The sequence below is a fragment of the Hakea prostrata genome, chromosome 3 (assembly GCF_041222555.1).
Source record: "Hakea prostrata isolate BN-2017 chromosome 3, UWA_Hpros_2, whole genome shotgun sequence".
NCBI lineage: Eukaryota > Viridiplantae > Streptophyta > Magnoliopsida > Proteales > Proteaceae > Hakea > Hakea prostrata.
Genome location: NC_142602.1, coordinates 45,815,430 through 45,830,879, shown reverse-complemented (window position 1 = coordinate 45,830,879; position 15,450 = coordinate 45,815,430).

Here is a 15,450-nt window from a genome sequence, read left to right as displayed (position 1 = left end):
AGTTTAGATGCATACATACATTATCTGTTTCATATTGCATTGCATCTTGTTATGTTCTGCCACATGTTATTTATGTTGTTATGGATTAACTACCTTACTGAGTTTCTTCGAAACTCATTCCTTTTTGTAGAATCTCTTGTTAGACTATTCTACAGGTACTGACTACTATGACGGACAGTACGATGAAGTGCAAGGCGATGAAGCGTACTACACGCAAGGTGTTGGCAACAATCAAGATTACTCTGATGATCCCTTAGGCAATCAAGATGCGTACTACGATTAAAGGCAATGTGGTGTTGGAGCATCTCCGTTGGATTGATGAAGTCCACTATTTTGAAGATGTCATCTATAGGATAGAAGACTCTTAAGTTTAGTTTATCTTTCTTAGTTCCTTTGATTTAGTTGTAATTCCTTTTAGACTTACATACTACATTCCGTTGTATTGGTGGAGTGAGTTTCCACCCTCTCTCTCTCTACTCTATTTTGATATCTTTGGATATCTAATATCATTTTCTACACTCTGATTATATTGTTTATTCATTTCTTGATTTGAATCTTTGTTTATAATATTTAAACCTTGATTATTTCCTGTTTATGATTATGTTATTGTATATGTGGGAGGATGATTTCCTCAATACTTGATCTTCGGGGCTGTGGATCACACACTCGGGTATGCCAGGTAGGGTACCGGCTGGGTGGATGTGACACAATGAAACCAGAGTTCTTCAATTTTTCAACTTCACCCCGAACGGCTTCGTACTTTTCTATGGAGAAATTTCTCCTCTTTTGAATAGCTGGTTTCACCTTTGGATCTATCCAAAGTTTGTGCTCTGCAACTTGCCGATCAATTCCTAGCATGTCGTCCGCAGAACATGCGAACACATCACTGTTTTGTTGAAGAAAAGACTTCAACTCCTTTTTGAATTCTTCCAGCTGCTCAGACCCGATATAAGTAATTCTTTTCTCATCGTCGGGATACAATTGGACTTGTTCCAACTTTTCTACCGGCTTGGGCCTTTGCATTTCTGCTTCATCTCGATCATCCCGTACTTCTATTAGTAACGCCGTCACCTTCCTTGTCCCTCCTTATCCTTTAAATATGCAACATAACATTGCCGAGAAATTCTTTGGTCAGATGAGACCTGACCGACCCCCATCTCCGTCGGTAATTTTATTTTCAAGTGCTTCGTTGAAACTATAGCACCTAATTTTGATAAGGATGGTCTCCCGAGGATGATGTTATAAGCCGGAAGCTCTCGAACCACCAAGAAGTTTACCCGAACGGTAGCCTCCTTGGGGAAGCTTCCAATTGATAGGTCCAACTGTACCTGATCCTTCGCTATTGCAGACGATCCTGCAAAGCCATATAGATGCGTGGATGAGGGTTCCATCAAGCCTTCACCTACTTTAAGCTTTTGATAAGCTGCATAAGGTAAAAGGTCTGCAGCAGATCCGGTGTCAACTAACACCCTATGTACTTCACAGCGCGCAGTTTCTACCTTGATGACTATGGCATCATCATGAGGTAAACAAACGCCTCTCTCATCTTCCTTGCCGAAGGTGATCGAACCCTCACCATTCGGCCTTCTACGCTTCTATGTTTCTCCGGTCCCAACAAACTTGGATTTGGCTTTCAACTTCTGGAGCGACTCAGGTTCAGGACCTCCAAATATTGTTAGTATGGGTGACCGAGTGGCATCGACCACTTCCATACCCTTCTTAGACTTTGGAGCCTCCGTCGGTTGTTCTGGGCTAATCGAATGGTCCCTTTTATTACCTGTGTCTCGCTGTTCCGCTCGTCTTCCTCTGACGAAGTTGGACAAGTGTCCTTGAGATATTAATCTTTCGATATCCGTTTTTAGATGTCTGCAATCATTGGTATAATGACCGTAATCCTTGTGGAAACGGCAATACCTTTCTCGATCTTGCTCCCCAGGCTTGGTGGGAAGCTTTGGAGGCCACTTCAAGATATTTTGTTTCTTTATAATATTTAAAATATCAGCCTCAGGAGTATTTAGTGGAGTATACTCACTTTTACCGAGTTGTCGGCACGCCTGATGAGGCTTTCCGACTCGATCACGAAAATTTTGCTTCGGCTTCTGTTTATTCTCAAGAGCCTTCTGTTCTTTTGTAGAGGCTTTATTATCCCCCTGGCGTGCGTCTAGGATCTCCGTGACCTCTGCTTGCTTTTGGCATCTTTGCACCAGTTCAGCATAAGTTGTAGGCATATCTTGAAGTAATAACTCTAAGAGTCGTCGGTTAGTGAGTCCAGTGAACAAAGCAGTTTTAGCCACTTGCTCATCTAGATTCTCGATCTCCATTGTAACCCTGTTAAATCTTTTCAGGTACTCCCGAATCGATTCACTTTTCCCTTGTCTGATAGTGAACAAGGTCTCTTCGGTCTTTTTGATTTGGATTCCGCTCTCGAATCGTCCTATAAATTTGCGCGCCAATTCTTCAAAATCCACGATCTTTCCTAACGGGAGATTCGAAAACCATTTATGTGCTGCTCCCGTCAAGGATGAATCAAAAACCCTGTAAAGGATTTCATCGGAATTACCCGCTACAGCCATTTTCTGCTGATAATAACTGATGTGAGCAGTGGGATCTCCCGAACCATCAAACGTGGAAAAAGTCGGCAAACGGAAATTGTGAGGAAACTGATATCCGGCAATGGGCCCGGCAAACGGAATTTTTCAAATAACCGAATAGATATCATTGGTTATCCTCCCTCTCACAAAAATTGTCCAAGCTTTTGATTGATATTGGCCAATTCTTAACCAATATGTGCTGACCGATTTCCAACGACACGATCATTCTCTCGAGCAACACGATCATTTTCTCGAGCAACTCGTCTGATAGTTGGTAAGTGAGTTTGTACTCCTGCACCCAACCTTGTGTTTGAATAGTTCATACTTCCTTGCGGTCCGTTGAACCGATCGTCTCGCCTAGGGAGTTCTCCAGTTCTCCTAGGCTCTCTTTCTCACCATCGGTCTCCTTCCCGGAAGTTTTGACCGACATTCTGTTCATCGATCAATCACCGCTCTCGTTGCAATGCACGCCTTTCTTCATCACGATGATCGGGCACTTGCGGTGCCACCACTTGTCTGGTTAGCACACGAAGTGCCTGACTTACCTCCAACATCTGGAGTTTAAGTTGATCCAGTTGATACTGGAGTGGATCCAGAGGATTATTACCTCCTTGACCACCATCCTCCTGCACTTCATGGGGTCAACTTCCCTCTGGAATATCTGGATTGTTTACTCCAAGAATTTGGACGCCAGTATCTCGCTGGGCCGCAACAGCTGCTGCTGCTGCCGATGATCTAGTCACCATGGCTTTCTAAAACGTTTCCCACAGACGGCGCCAAATGATGCGTCCAAAATCAGCTCAGCCCTTAGATCTCCTAAGAATGACCTGCAAAAACGAACGTCAGATGTGGCCCGACCACTGGGATCAGGAGTCCACCTCCGAAGGCTAAGTCAGTTGATGAACTTAATCACAAACGGCTTTGCTAGAGCACAAAGCTAAGGAATGAATAACGAGAATACGATTCAGATTATATCCGTCCTCCCTACCTTGTGAGTAGGTGATGTCTTATATAGAGTGTACCTTCGAATCTCCTTCGTTGGATGTATTTCAGCCTTCTTCGGATAGTCGTTGGATCTTAACAGATAGATCCGTTGAGTAATAGATCTCTACTAGGTTGGACTAGTAGATGACTCCTTTGATAATATGATCGTTATATGGTAGTTATCCACATAATAGCGATGAGTGACAGCCACCAAATACTGCTAGCCATCATTAGGTTGATTAGCCTCTTCCGATCGTATCAAATTAGGGCGTGCTTGTGACTGAATTAGTTTTCTTCTTCAGCAAGCTATCTCATGGACCCGGCTCGCCCAGAAGCGAGTCGATTCCTTTCGTCCCGACCGGAGTGGAGGGTTGAACCAAGATTGAACCAGGTTCGGTTATATTTTCTCCATATCAAACAACAAGTTCTTTTGAAATCAATCTCACTTTCACTATTAACCCAACCGAAAATCCCTCTTTTGAAAAACTTCAATTACTTTCAAACCGTGAGGAATTTTAACACCAAATCAATTCCATCATGTCTGATATCATATGGTGGTTATGTGCATGTACTTTAATTGAGCAAATTCCAAAATTTTCAAAACTCCAATCTTGACCTAATTTGCAAAATCCCCTATTTTCTTCTTGCTAAATTTTGACTTCTAGACCAAGAAATTGATGGATTCTTCTCAAACAAACTTTCCTAACATGTTAATCGAAGCACATGCTAGTACATTCAAATCGCAATTTTGGCAAAAATAAAAAATTTCTAAAAATTACGAAAATGCCCTTCTTGCTGAATTTTTCACAAGTATACTAACATCAGTCTTCTTTTTGTTTTCTTAACAGTCATTAGCATCATGCCGCCACGAGGACAAGGACAAGGGTGACTAGTAGGTGCTAGGAAGCTCTCGTGTCCTCTCACGAGTTGGCTACCTGTCTTGAGCGCCCATGAGCCCAAGTCTACTACTGCAACCCTACCAATGAATAGCCCCCACAATGTGATTCATGTCCTCCCATGGGTTGGTTACAAGTCTTGAGCGCCTACAAATCCCCATTGCTACCACGAGTTACTCGGTCTAAATTCCCTTCCGAATCGGGTTTGATATAATAGGGTAATTCTAGCCAAACACTACTAGACAAGCCCTAGGTATGTCAACCAATAACCAGGGAAAGAGTCAAGGGGCACCATAGGAAAGCGTCCCATACCACTTTCACTAGTGTCCAAAGACAGAAATGTCAAAAGGACATTCCCCATTACCCAATTACACTTAAGCAATCACATTCCAAATCAGTCATTCATAAGCATAACTGACGAATCAATACATAGGGAAATAACCATTCATACATGATCAAAATAGTAATTGAATTACATGAGCAAGTCCTACTGTAGTTACAGTAACTACAGCAGCAATATAATTATAAGAAAACTATAAGAACATTAGTATGATCATGCAATCCGAATTAAACACAAGTAAAAATGCATTTTAGGTTATTAGGGAACAACCGTCCTTACCTTAATTAACTTTGAAGAATTCCGGAGAAAAGAATGAGGATACTTCCAAAGTTAGCAAATAAACCCTAAACAAACATAGTTTAAGCATTAGTGTGAAACCCAGCCCTAACCTTGACCCGGAAACCTTGTTGGTTGTAGGTCCGATGACCCGAAGTAAAGTAAGAAGTCAGCTTTGGGCCATCCCAGTAGAGGACTTGGTGTCTGGCTTTGAATCCATGAAAGTTGATGATGAGGTTCTATTTATGGAAACTGAATCCTGATGAAGATCTAATTAGTTGATGGACTTGGAGTGCTCTCTATCTTGGTTTGAAGGCATTTCTACCTATTAGGTAAGTCACTTGACTTGTGTGCAAAACCCCTTTAGGTTTGGATTTGATCTGGACCTTCAATTCCCTGTTTTGGCCTTCTTTGCCCAGCATTGGTCGATCGATTGGTCGATCGGGCCAGTCGACCAATCCACTCGACCAATGAGTGCTGTCTTTGGCAATTAGGTTGATTCTTGCTCTATTTAAGTCCAACCTCGAGTCCACTTCGTATTTGCTGCCTCCAAACCCTCTGGAACGAACCAAAGACCTCTCGCAAGTCATCTCTCTTGCATCCTTGGTGTTTTCTTGACGGATCTTCGTCGGAACTCTTCTTTTTGCATCAAAAGGTATGTCTACTCTCTCTTCTTCTCCTCCATCTTTGTTTTTCTTTCCTTTTTGAGTTGAGACAGTAGAAGAGATGCTGCATCCTCTGTTGCAAACATCTCTGAACATGTTCTCATGATCATCCTAAGGATTTAAGGCTAGAACAATGATCTTAACCAAGATCATTGCAAGCTTTTGAAGGATTCATGATCAAACCATGATTTAATCTCTGTTAATCTTCTAATCTGAATTCTGATCTCTTTGGATCTTCTTTCATTGATCATGTTAGTGGTTAATGGTTGTGTTTTCTTTCCATGATCCATAATCCATAGAATTCTAGTTGTTCTCTTCTACCTTACTATGTGTTCTTCATGATGCATGATAGTTACATATATGGTAGGTTTTATTTCCTTATTTAGATTTATGCTTCTAAGCCTTATTCCATGAAGACCTATGCATGTTTGCATGTTTTCATTACCAAAAGCAATGATCCATCCTCCTATTGTTCTTGTCTTTGTTTTCTATTTCAAATTCATCAAGATCCATGTTTGAGTTAATTATGGTAACTTTTTGTTTCCTAATTTGGATCTTGATACCTTGATTTGATTAGTGTTTTGAGGTCCCCTATATGCTAGAATACTACTGATGTAGTCTACCCCTTGATTAGTACCCTTTTGAACCACCAAATTCGGATTTCATATCTTAAAACTCTGATTTTATAGGTTATCGTCTCGCATTGGTCGATCGATTGGTCGATCTGGACCACTCGACCAATCCACTCGACCAATGAGTACAAGCAACTCCGTAATTGGTCTGTTTCGGATGTTTTGATGTATTTTCTGTTAGGGATCTTTCCTAATATGTTGTATATACTTGTTTAGGACCTTCTTCTCAAGTTTGCCAAGATCTTACTTGATTTCTTAGGATCCTTTTGCGAGTTATAAAAGGTAAGGATGGTTATTTCCTTAATTACATAGATAGCATGAATCTAGTTTCTATATTTGAATATCATGAATATGTTTCCTAAATTAGATTCTTACAATGATATACTACTGTTGCATAACTTTGATTACAGTAGCATTACTTATTCATATTGAATTGATTCATCTATGATTTACTTACCAATGTTATATAAGTGATTGTAATATCGATTTCTTTCCATATATGTAGTTACCATATATGTGATGATATGAATTGATGCATGTGTATGCTTACGTATGGTTTGGAAAGGAGAGGTGTCCTTTCGACACTTCTGTCCTTGGACTACTACGGGAATATTATGGGATGTTTCCGGAGATGCCCTCTCGGACACCTTCCTAAACTGTTGGATGACATATCTAGGATTGTCTAGTAGTGTTTGGCTAGGATGTCCTGTTATGTGTCGACCCTAATCGGAGGGGTATTGAGACCGAACGACCCGTGGTAGCAATGGGGATTCATGGGCGCTCAAGACCGGTAACCAACCCGTGAGAGGACAGGAATCACATTGTGGGGGCCATTTATTGGTAGGGTTGCATATGGTTAGACTTGGGCTCACGGGCGCTTAAGACCGGTAACCAACCCGTGAGAGGACGTGAGAGCTTCCCGTTTACCATATGTGGATGATCAATAGGGTTGATGAGTCCGTAGTCCGAGTTGGTCGGTGCCATAGGATACGCTGACTCTAGTGTGAAGGATACCGGAAAGGATCGTCAGGGACGAGGAATGGAAGTATCTGGATCTCGACTTGATGTAACCAAGTAGAAGACTTGCATTTGGCTAGGTTTTACCCCGACATGCGCCAAGATTTATACCAAATGGTTGTGAGAGAGTGTGTTGACTTAACCCCCTGCCAAGGTTTGTCCTCAGGGATGAAGGACCCATTACCAATCGGCTGCTCAAGACCGGTGAAATGATCCGTGAGAGAATCCAAGATATCTTAAATGGTTGAGGATGTGAGTGGACTTTCCTAAAGAAGTACGGTGCTATGACTTAAAGCATGTCTGCCAATAGAGACCAGCATCCATAGAGTTAGATTCATTCATTCACTGTTTGTCTCATATCATATTGCATTTATGTTTGTTCTGGAATCCTGCCATTTATGTTATTATGGATTTTAACTGCCTTACTGGGTTTCTTTGAAAATCATTCCTTTATTGTACAATGTTGTTAGACTATCCCGCAGGTACTGAGTATTATGACGGTCCCTATGAAGAAGCGCAAGGCGAAGAGACATATCTCTACTAGGTTGGACTAGTAGATACTATCGACCAAATGTATCGACCAATAGAGTTGTTGTCAGCAACTTTTGCCCAGTTCTGATTCGTTTGATCTCCGATTGTTCTGATTTCTTCTCTAACCTTTCATATATGCTTGTTTAGGACTTTAAGACTATTTGGGCCACTGCTTGTGATCTTGGACCATTCTCTTCTCCGATTCAAGGTAAGGATAGTTATCGATGTAATTACCTAGGATATGGAAATCTTGACTTGGTATTCCTAACCTAGTAAATATAGTTTCTATTTCATATTCTTATCGTGTTAGACTTGCTACATATGTCTTTTAACAGTAGCTTTGTGTTTACATTATATTACTTCAATGTTTTATCATGTTTATCAATTTCAATATATGATGACTTATGTCAATGTCATGAATTGAATGTTTATTATGACGTTGTATCTTGTGAACTGATATGATGAACTTGGGCATGTGATTGCTTAAGTATAACTTGGGATTGAGGGGTACCCTACTGGTGCTTCTGTCCTTGGACATCGGAGGGAATAGTATGGGATGTTCTCCGAAGGTGTCCATTGACGCTTTCCCGGGTTATTGAATGACATGCATAGGATTTGTCTAGATGTATGGCTAGGATGTCCCTATCATATCAGACCCGATTCGGAAGGGCATTGAGACCGAACAACCTGTGGTAGTAGTGTGGATTTGTGGGCGCTCAAGACCGGTATCCACTCCGTGAGAGGACATAAATTGCATTACGGTTACCCGAAAGGGGCCATTTATTGGTAGGGTTACAAATGGCTAGACTTGGGCTCACGGGCACTCAAGACCGGTGAAATGATCCGTGAGAGGGACGTGAGAGCTTCCCGTTTACCATTTGTGGATGACCAATAGGGTTGATGAGTCCGGTGAGTAATATCCATGACTCTAGTGTGAAGGATACCGGAAAGGATCCCGAGAGGGGAGGAATGGAAGTATCTGGAACTGGCATGATATGATTAAGTAGATGACTTGCATTGGGCTAGGCTATACCCTGACATGCGCCAATACTTAGACCAAACGGTGATGTGAGAGAGCGGTGACCGAAACCCCAACCATGGATTTGTCCGAGAGGGATGCGAGACCCAATTCCCCCGGTGATGAGTGACCGAGACTACCTAAAGAAGTATGGTGCTATGACTTAAAGCATGTCTACCATAGATGACCAGCATACTTAGAATAAAGTCATATTGCATTATATGCCTCATATCATCTGCATCATTTTATGATTATCTTGTGGTTTATGTGTGGTGGGATAACTTCCTTGCTGAGTTCTTTTGAACTCATTCCTTTTCTCGTTGCAATATTTTGTTAGGCTATTCTACGGGTGATTACTCGATGGCACCCTCCCCGAGGCGGACCCAGATACCTCATACTACCATCCGGAGGCTAGCTACGTTGAAGACTTCGGTGACCATACCGAAGAAGATTACCAGGCGTACCAGGGTTAGCCCCAGAGTTGTATGGGAGCAGTCATGTTGGGTCTCCATGGTCCTCAACTTTAAAGAAGATATATTTATTATGGAGGAGACTTATGAGTATTTACCCCTTCTTTTGTGACAGTATACTTAGAAGAATTGTAATAACTTTAACCTACCTTTATAACTTGAGACTTGTACTTAACTAAATTTTGACCTCACTTCCGTTTGGTGAAGGAGTGGATTCCGCCCACTGCCTTCTTAATTTATCTGATTTGATATTTATTTCCGCACTTTGATTATGTCTGACACCTTATTCCTGAATTCCATGATCATTCATTGTTAGTTTATGATTATTATCTGTTCATGATTGTATTATCGTCGATGTGGATTATGTGGTCCCTGAACTATGGATCTTCGGGGCTGTGGATCACATCCCGGGTATGCCAGATAGGGTACCGGCTGGGTGGATGTGACATCAACACTCTCTCACATCATCGTTTGCCCTAAGTACTAGCGTGTGTACAGGGATAATCTTAACCCAATGCAAGTCATCTACTGAGTCACATCTACTTAGGGTTAGTCCATTCCTTGCTTCCCGCAATCCTTTCCAGTACCTTTCCCACTGGAGTCACCGTCTCCTTCCGGGCTACATAGACTCTAAACCCTATTGGTCATCCACACATAGTAAATGGGAAGCTCTTGTGTCCTCTCATGCTTCCCGCAATCTTGAGCGCCCACGAGCCCAAGTTTACCACATGCAACCCTACCAATGAATGGCCCCCACAATGTGATTCATGTCCTCTCACTAGATGGTTACTGGTTTTGAGCGCCCACAAATCCCCATTCCTGCCACGGGTCACTCGATCTCAATTCCCCTTCCAATAGGGTCAGATATGACAAGGTTTCCTAGCCAAACACTTCTAGACATGCCCTAGGTATGTCACCCAGTAATCAAGGAAAGGGCCAAGGGGCACCATAGGAATGCGTCCCATACCACCTTCACTAGTGTCCAATGACAGAAACGCCAAAAGAGCATTCCCCATTCCCCAATCACAACCTAGGCATTCACATCACATCATGCTTTCATACATATCACAATCAAATCCAAATCATGTTCACATCATTCATAATTAACTCCAGTATGTAAGTCACAATATGAGTAACCTACTGTAATTGCAAAAGTAAGTAATGTAAAGAAAGTAAAACAACAGTAGCTGAATCATACATTTGAATCACATCATAACATACCTTGTAAATATGCATATTGTGAGTGGACTACTCACCTTGAATTCGACTTCGTAAACTTTGAGAAAGAGATCAATGGGCAAGTCCAAGATCACCAAAATAACCCTAAACAAACATGTATTGAACATAAGGAACAAACCCTAATGATCGGAGAAGAAACGGAAGCAAACCAGAGAAAAATTCAGGTTATTGACTTTGTGGGTCGATTGGTTGGCAGCTTGGCCCAGTCAACCAACCAGTTGACCAAGTGAACAGTACGTAACAACAAACCCTAAATCGGTCATAACTTCTTCGTTTGAAGTCCAATTACCCCAAAATTCGAAGGGGAGTTCCCCAGAAACATACTAAGACTATCTAGTAATGTCTTAGCATAAAATAAAATCAAGGGAAAAGAATTCTAATCGAACCATAACAGTCAGGGTTTTACCAAAGAGAGTCCGTATATCTCACGGAGAGATTAGAGAGAATGGGGATTCACTCTAGGGAAAGAAATAAAAATATTTCAAAATCAAGAATAGGAATTTGGGAAGGGTCTAACAATAAGAGAAAACAAGGTTTCAAATAAAATCAAAGGAAACAAATTCTAATCGAACCATAACAATTAGGGTTTTACCGAAGAGAGTCAGTGTATCTTACGGAGAGACTAGAGAGAATGGGGATTCACTCTAGGGAAAGAAAGAATAGTATTACAAAATCAAGAATAGGAATTTGGGAAGCGTCTAACAATGAGAGAAAACAAGGTTTCAAATAAAATCAAAGGAAATGAATTCTAATCGAACCATAACAATTAGGGTTTTACCGAAGATAGTCCGTGTATCTCACGGAGAGACTAAAGAGAATAAGGATTCACTCTAGGGAAAAAGAATAGTATTTCAAAATCAAGAAAGGTATTGGAAATGATCCAACAAATAAAAGAAAATCAAGGTTCTCAAATGGGATACCCTTTCTTGAAGGTTACCCAAAAATTTCCTTAAAAATAAACCCAAGGTGGATTCATAAAGTAGAAAGGGAAAAGGGATTCACCCAAAAATTATGGGGAACAAATAACAATAAGTCTTTTGTAGGAATAAACAAAGGAGTAAATCTAACATGCTTTGAAATCATAAACAATTAGAAGGGTTAACAATTCATGAAGATCACACTTGATTTCCCTTCGAAATCATCATGTGGAGAATTCACAAGGTTATACAGTGTATGGAGATCCACTCTAGAACAACAGGGATAGAAGGATCAGTCATGGGAATGACTTAAGATCACCCTCCTATCAAAGGGAATAGAAGGCACTAGAAGAAATAGTAGAGAGAATAGATCAGAGAAGAAACAAATCGATTACTAACCTTGCAGAAGAAGATTCGACGGAGAAACTCTAACGGATGCTTGGGGATCTTCCTTGGCTTCGAAGAGGAGGTTCTAAGGTCCTTCCCACATTCTCCAAAAGCTTAGGAATATAATGGGGCTGATCACCACGAAATTCCAATAAATAAAGCTTCAAAACCCTAAAAAAAATAGAGTTTTACCAAACTGCCCCTCTGCGGGCAGCTGGCCCAAAAATAGGGATTTGTAGCTCCAAACCTCAAGATTTTCGATGGGGATTCTCCCAACTCAACAGGCAACTTACCTAGTGTCACATCCACCTAGCCAGTACCCTATCTGGCATACTCGGGAGTGTGATCCATAGTCCAAGGATCAAGCATCGAGGGACCATGCCTCCCACATACGCGATAACACAATCATGAACAATGATAATCAAGGTAAAAACAATAAATAACAAATATCATGAATAAGATAAGAACAGATAATCAGAGTGCGGAAATAAATGATACCAATTGTATATATATATAATCATAAGAAAGAAAATGAGTGAAAGTCACTCTCTTAATGGCAGCGGAAAAGTAGTAAAATCAAGTTAAGTTACAATCCCATGTCTAAAGAGTAACTCAAAGAAAGTTAATTACATATTCCAAATGTTTAACAAAAATCCAGGAAAATGGGGCACTAAGCAAGGGTTTCTTCTATCTTAATGATTGTCTCTTCAAAAGTGTGGATGAAGAAAGCCCAGCACGGCTGCTCCCTCACCATAGTGGGGCTAACCCTGGTACGTAAAGTAATCATCTTCGGCACCAAAACTCTGATCTTCACCATAGCTACCACCCGAAGGGTAGTATAAGGGATCAAAGTCCGTCTCGTAGAGTGTGCCATCGGAGTCTTCAACACCTGCAAGAAGATCTAACAACATTTGCACAAAAGGAATGAGTTCAAAAGAACTCAGCAAGGCAACTATTCCATAATTCATAACCATATAAGTACAAATCATAACATGATGCAATATGATATAAAACATATGATGCAAATATGATTCTAACTCTATGAATGCTAGTCTCTATGGTAGACATGCTTTAAGCCATAGCACCATACTTCTTTGGGTTGTCAGTCACTCCCCCTCAACCAATTCCGTATCTTGGGTCTGGCGTAGTAGTTGGGTAAAGTCCTCTCAAACCATGGTAGGGGATTCGGTCACCACTCTCTCACATCACCATTTGGTATAAGTATTGGCGCATGTCAAGGTAAAGCCTAGCCCAATGCAAGTCATCTACTCAGTCATATCAACTCAGATCCAGATACGTCCATTCCTCACCCCAGGCAATCCTTTCTGGTATCCTTCACACTAGAGTCAGCGTAATCCCGGATTACGGACTCATCAACCCTATTGGTCATCCAAAAATAACAAACAGGAAGCTCTCACGTCCTCTCACGGGTTGGTTACCTGTCTTGAGCACCCGTGAGCCCATGTCAAGCTATTTGCAACCCTACCAATAAATGGCCCCTTCTGGTTGTCCGTAGCATGGTTTATGTCCTATCCCGGGTTGGTTATCAGTCTTAAGCGCCCATCAAACCATACACTACCACAGGTCGTTCGGTCTCAATGCCCTTCTGATTCAGGTCTGACACGACAAGGAAAATCCTAGCCACACAACTAGACAATCCTGTGTATGTCATCCAATAACTCAGGAAATTGTCGATAGGCACCTTTGGAGAACATCCCATACTATTCCCTCTAATGCCCAAGGACAGAATCGTCAATAGGACACTTCCCAATCCCAAGTTATACTTAAGCAATCACATACTCAAGTCCATTACATCTCATACATTTGATACATCATCATGATAAAAGTTAAATCATAACATCGAAATGATCCATCATGAATACAAGTAACAAGAATAATAAATCATTATGACAAGAGTATATGAAATCACAATACTACTGTTGTCACATCCCGCCCTAAATCCACCAAGGGGATACCCTATCTGGATTACCCGGGGAGTGAATTACTGTCCCGCCGATCAAGTTTAGGAACGATCATAATCACTTAGCACAATAGTATAATCAAAAGCAAGAACAATTCCTTATTTTCAAATAATTCAATAATAAAAGTCGAGAAAGTACCTCAGAAGGATTCACAAATAACATCAGAGTGCGGAAAGGATTTCATTAGTATAAACAATCAAGTGTAAAATGGAGGGAGGAAACCCGTCCTATAATATTAGCGGAAGATGAAACGACTAAAAGTAAAGGTTACAACCGATTCACCAAATAACAAGTGAAACAACTAAGCTATAGTCCCGACAATTCAAATAAAAGGTTAAAAAGGGAATGAGGCGACATCCCATCCCTAACACACAAATATAAAACTAAACTGCTACAAACAAGTCCCGATCTCGGTCTACTCGTCTTTATCAACTGGTTCATCGCCACCAGTATGATACAAGTCTTCAACTCGGCCTCCAGAGGGTTGATCGCCACAATCAACAAGTGGTAGTACCTGCAGGAAAGTCTAACAAAGTATGTTGCAAAAAGGAGTGAGTTCGAAAGAACTCAGCAAGGAAAGTTATTCCATAATAACATAAATCATATGATGTGCAGCATAGCATGATGCAATATGATATGAGACATATGATGCAAATATGAATCTAACTCTAAGTATGCTGGTCATCTAGGGTAGACATGCTTTAAGTCATAGCACCATACTTCTCTGGGTCGTCAGTCACTCTCCCATTTCCATATCTTGGGAATGCCCGGGGAAGATCGGTAAAGTCATCAAAAAAAGCCGTGGTAAGGGGATCGGTCACCGCTCTCTCACATCACCATTTGGTCAAGTACTGGCGCATGTCACAGTAAAGCCTAGCCCAATGCAAGTCATCTACTCAATCATATCATCTCAGTTCCAGATACGTCCATTCCTCGCCCCCGGCGATCCTTTCCGGTATCCTTCACACTAGAGTCAGCGTAATCCCGGATTACGGACTCATCAACCCTATTGGTCATCCACATATAGTAAACGGGAAGCTCTCACGTCCTCTCACGGGTTGGTTACCGGTCTTGAGCGCCCGTGAGCCCAAGTCTATCCATATGCAACCCTACCAATAAATGGCTCCCACAATGAGATTTATGACCTCTCACGGATTGGTTACCGGTCTTGAGTGCCCACAAATCCCCACTGCTACCACGGGTCGTTCGGTCTCAATGCCCTTCCGATTCGGGTCTGATACGACAGGGACATCCTAGCCAAACCACTAGACAGTCCTATGTATGTCATCCAATAACCCGGGAAAGAGTCGATAGGCACCTTTGGAGAACATCCCATACTATTCCCTCCGGTGTCCAAGGACAGAAGTGTCAATAGGACACTCCCCAATCCCAAGTTATACCTAGACAATCACATATTCAAGTTCATCACTTCTCATGCATCCAATACATCTTCATAATACAAGTTAAATCATGATATTGAAATGAATCATCATAGACATAAGTAA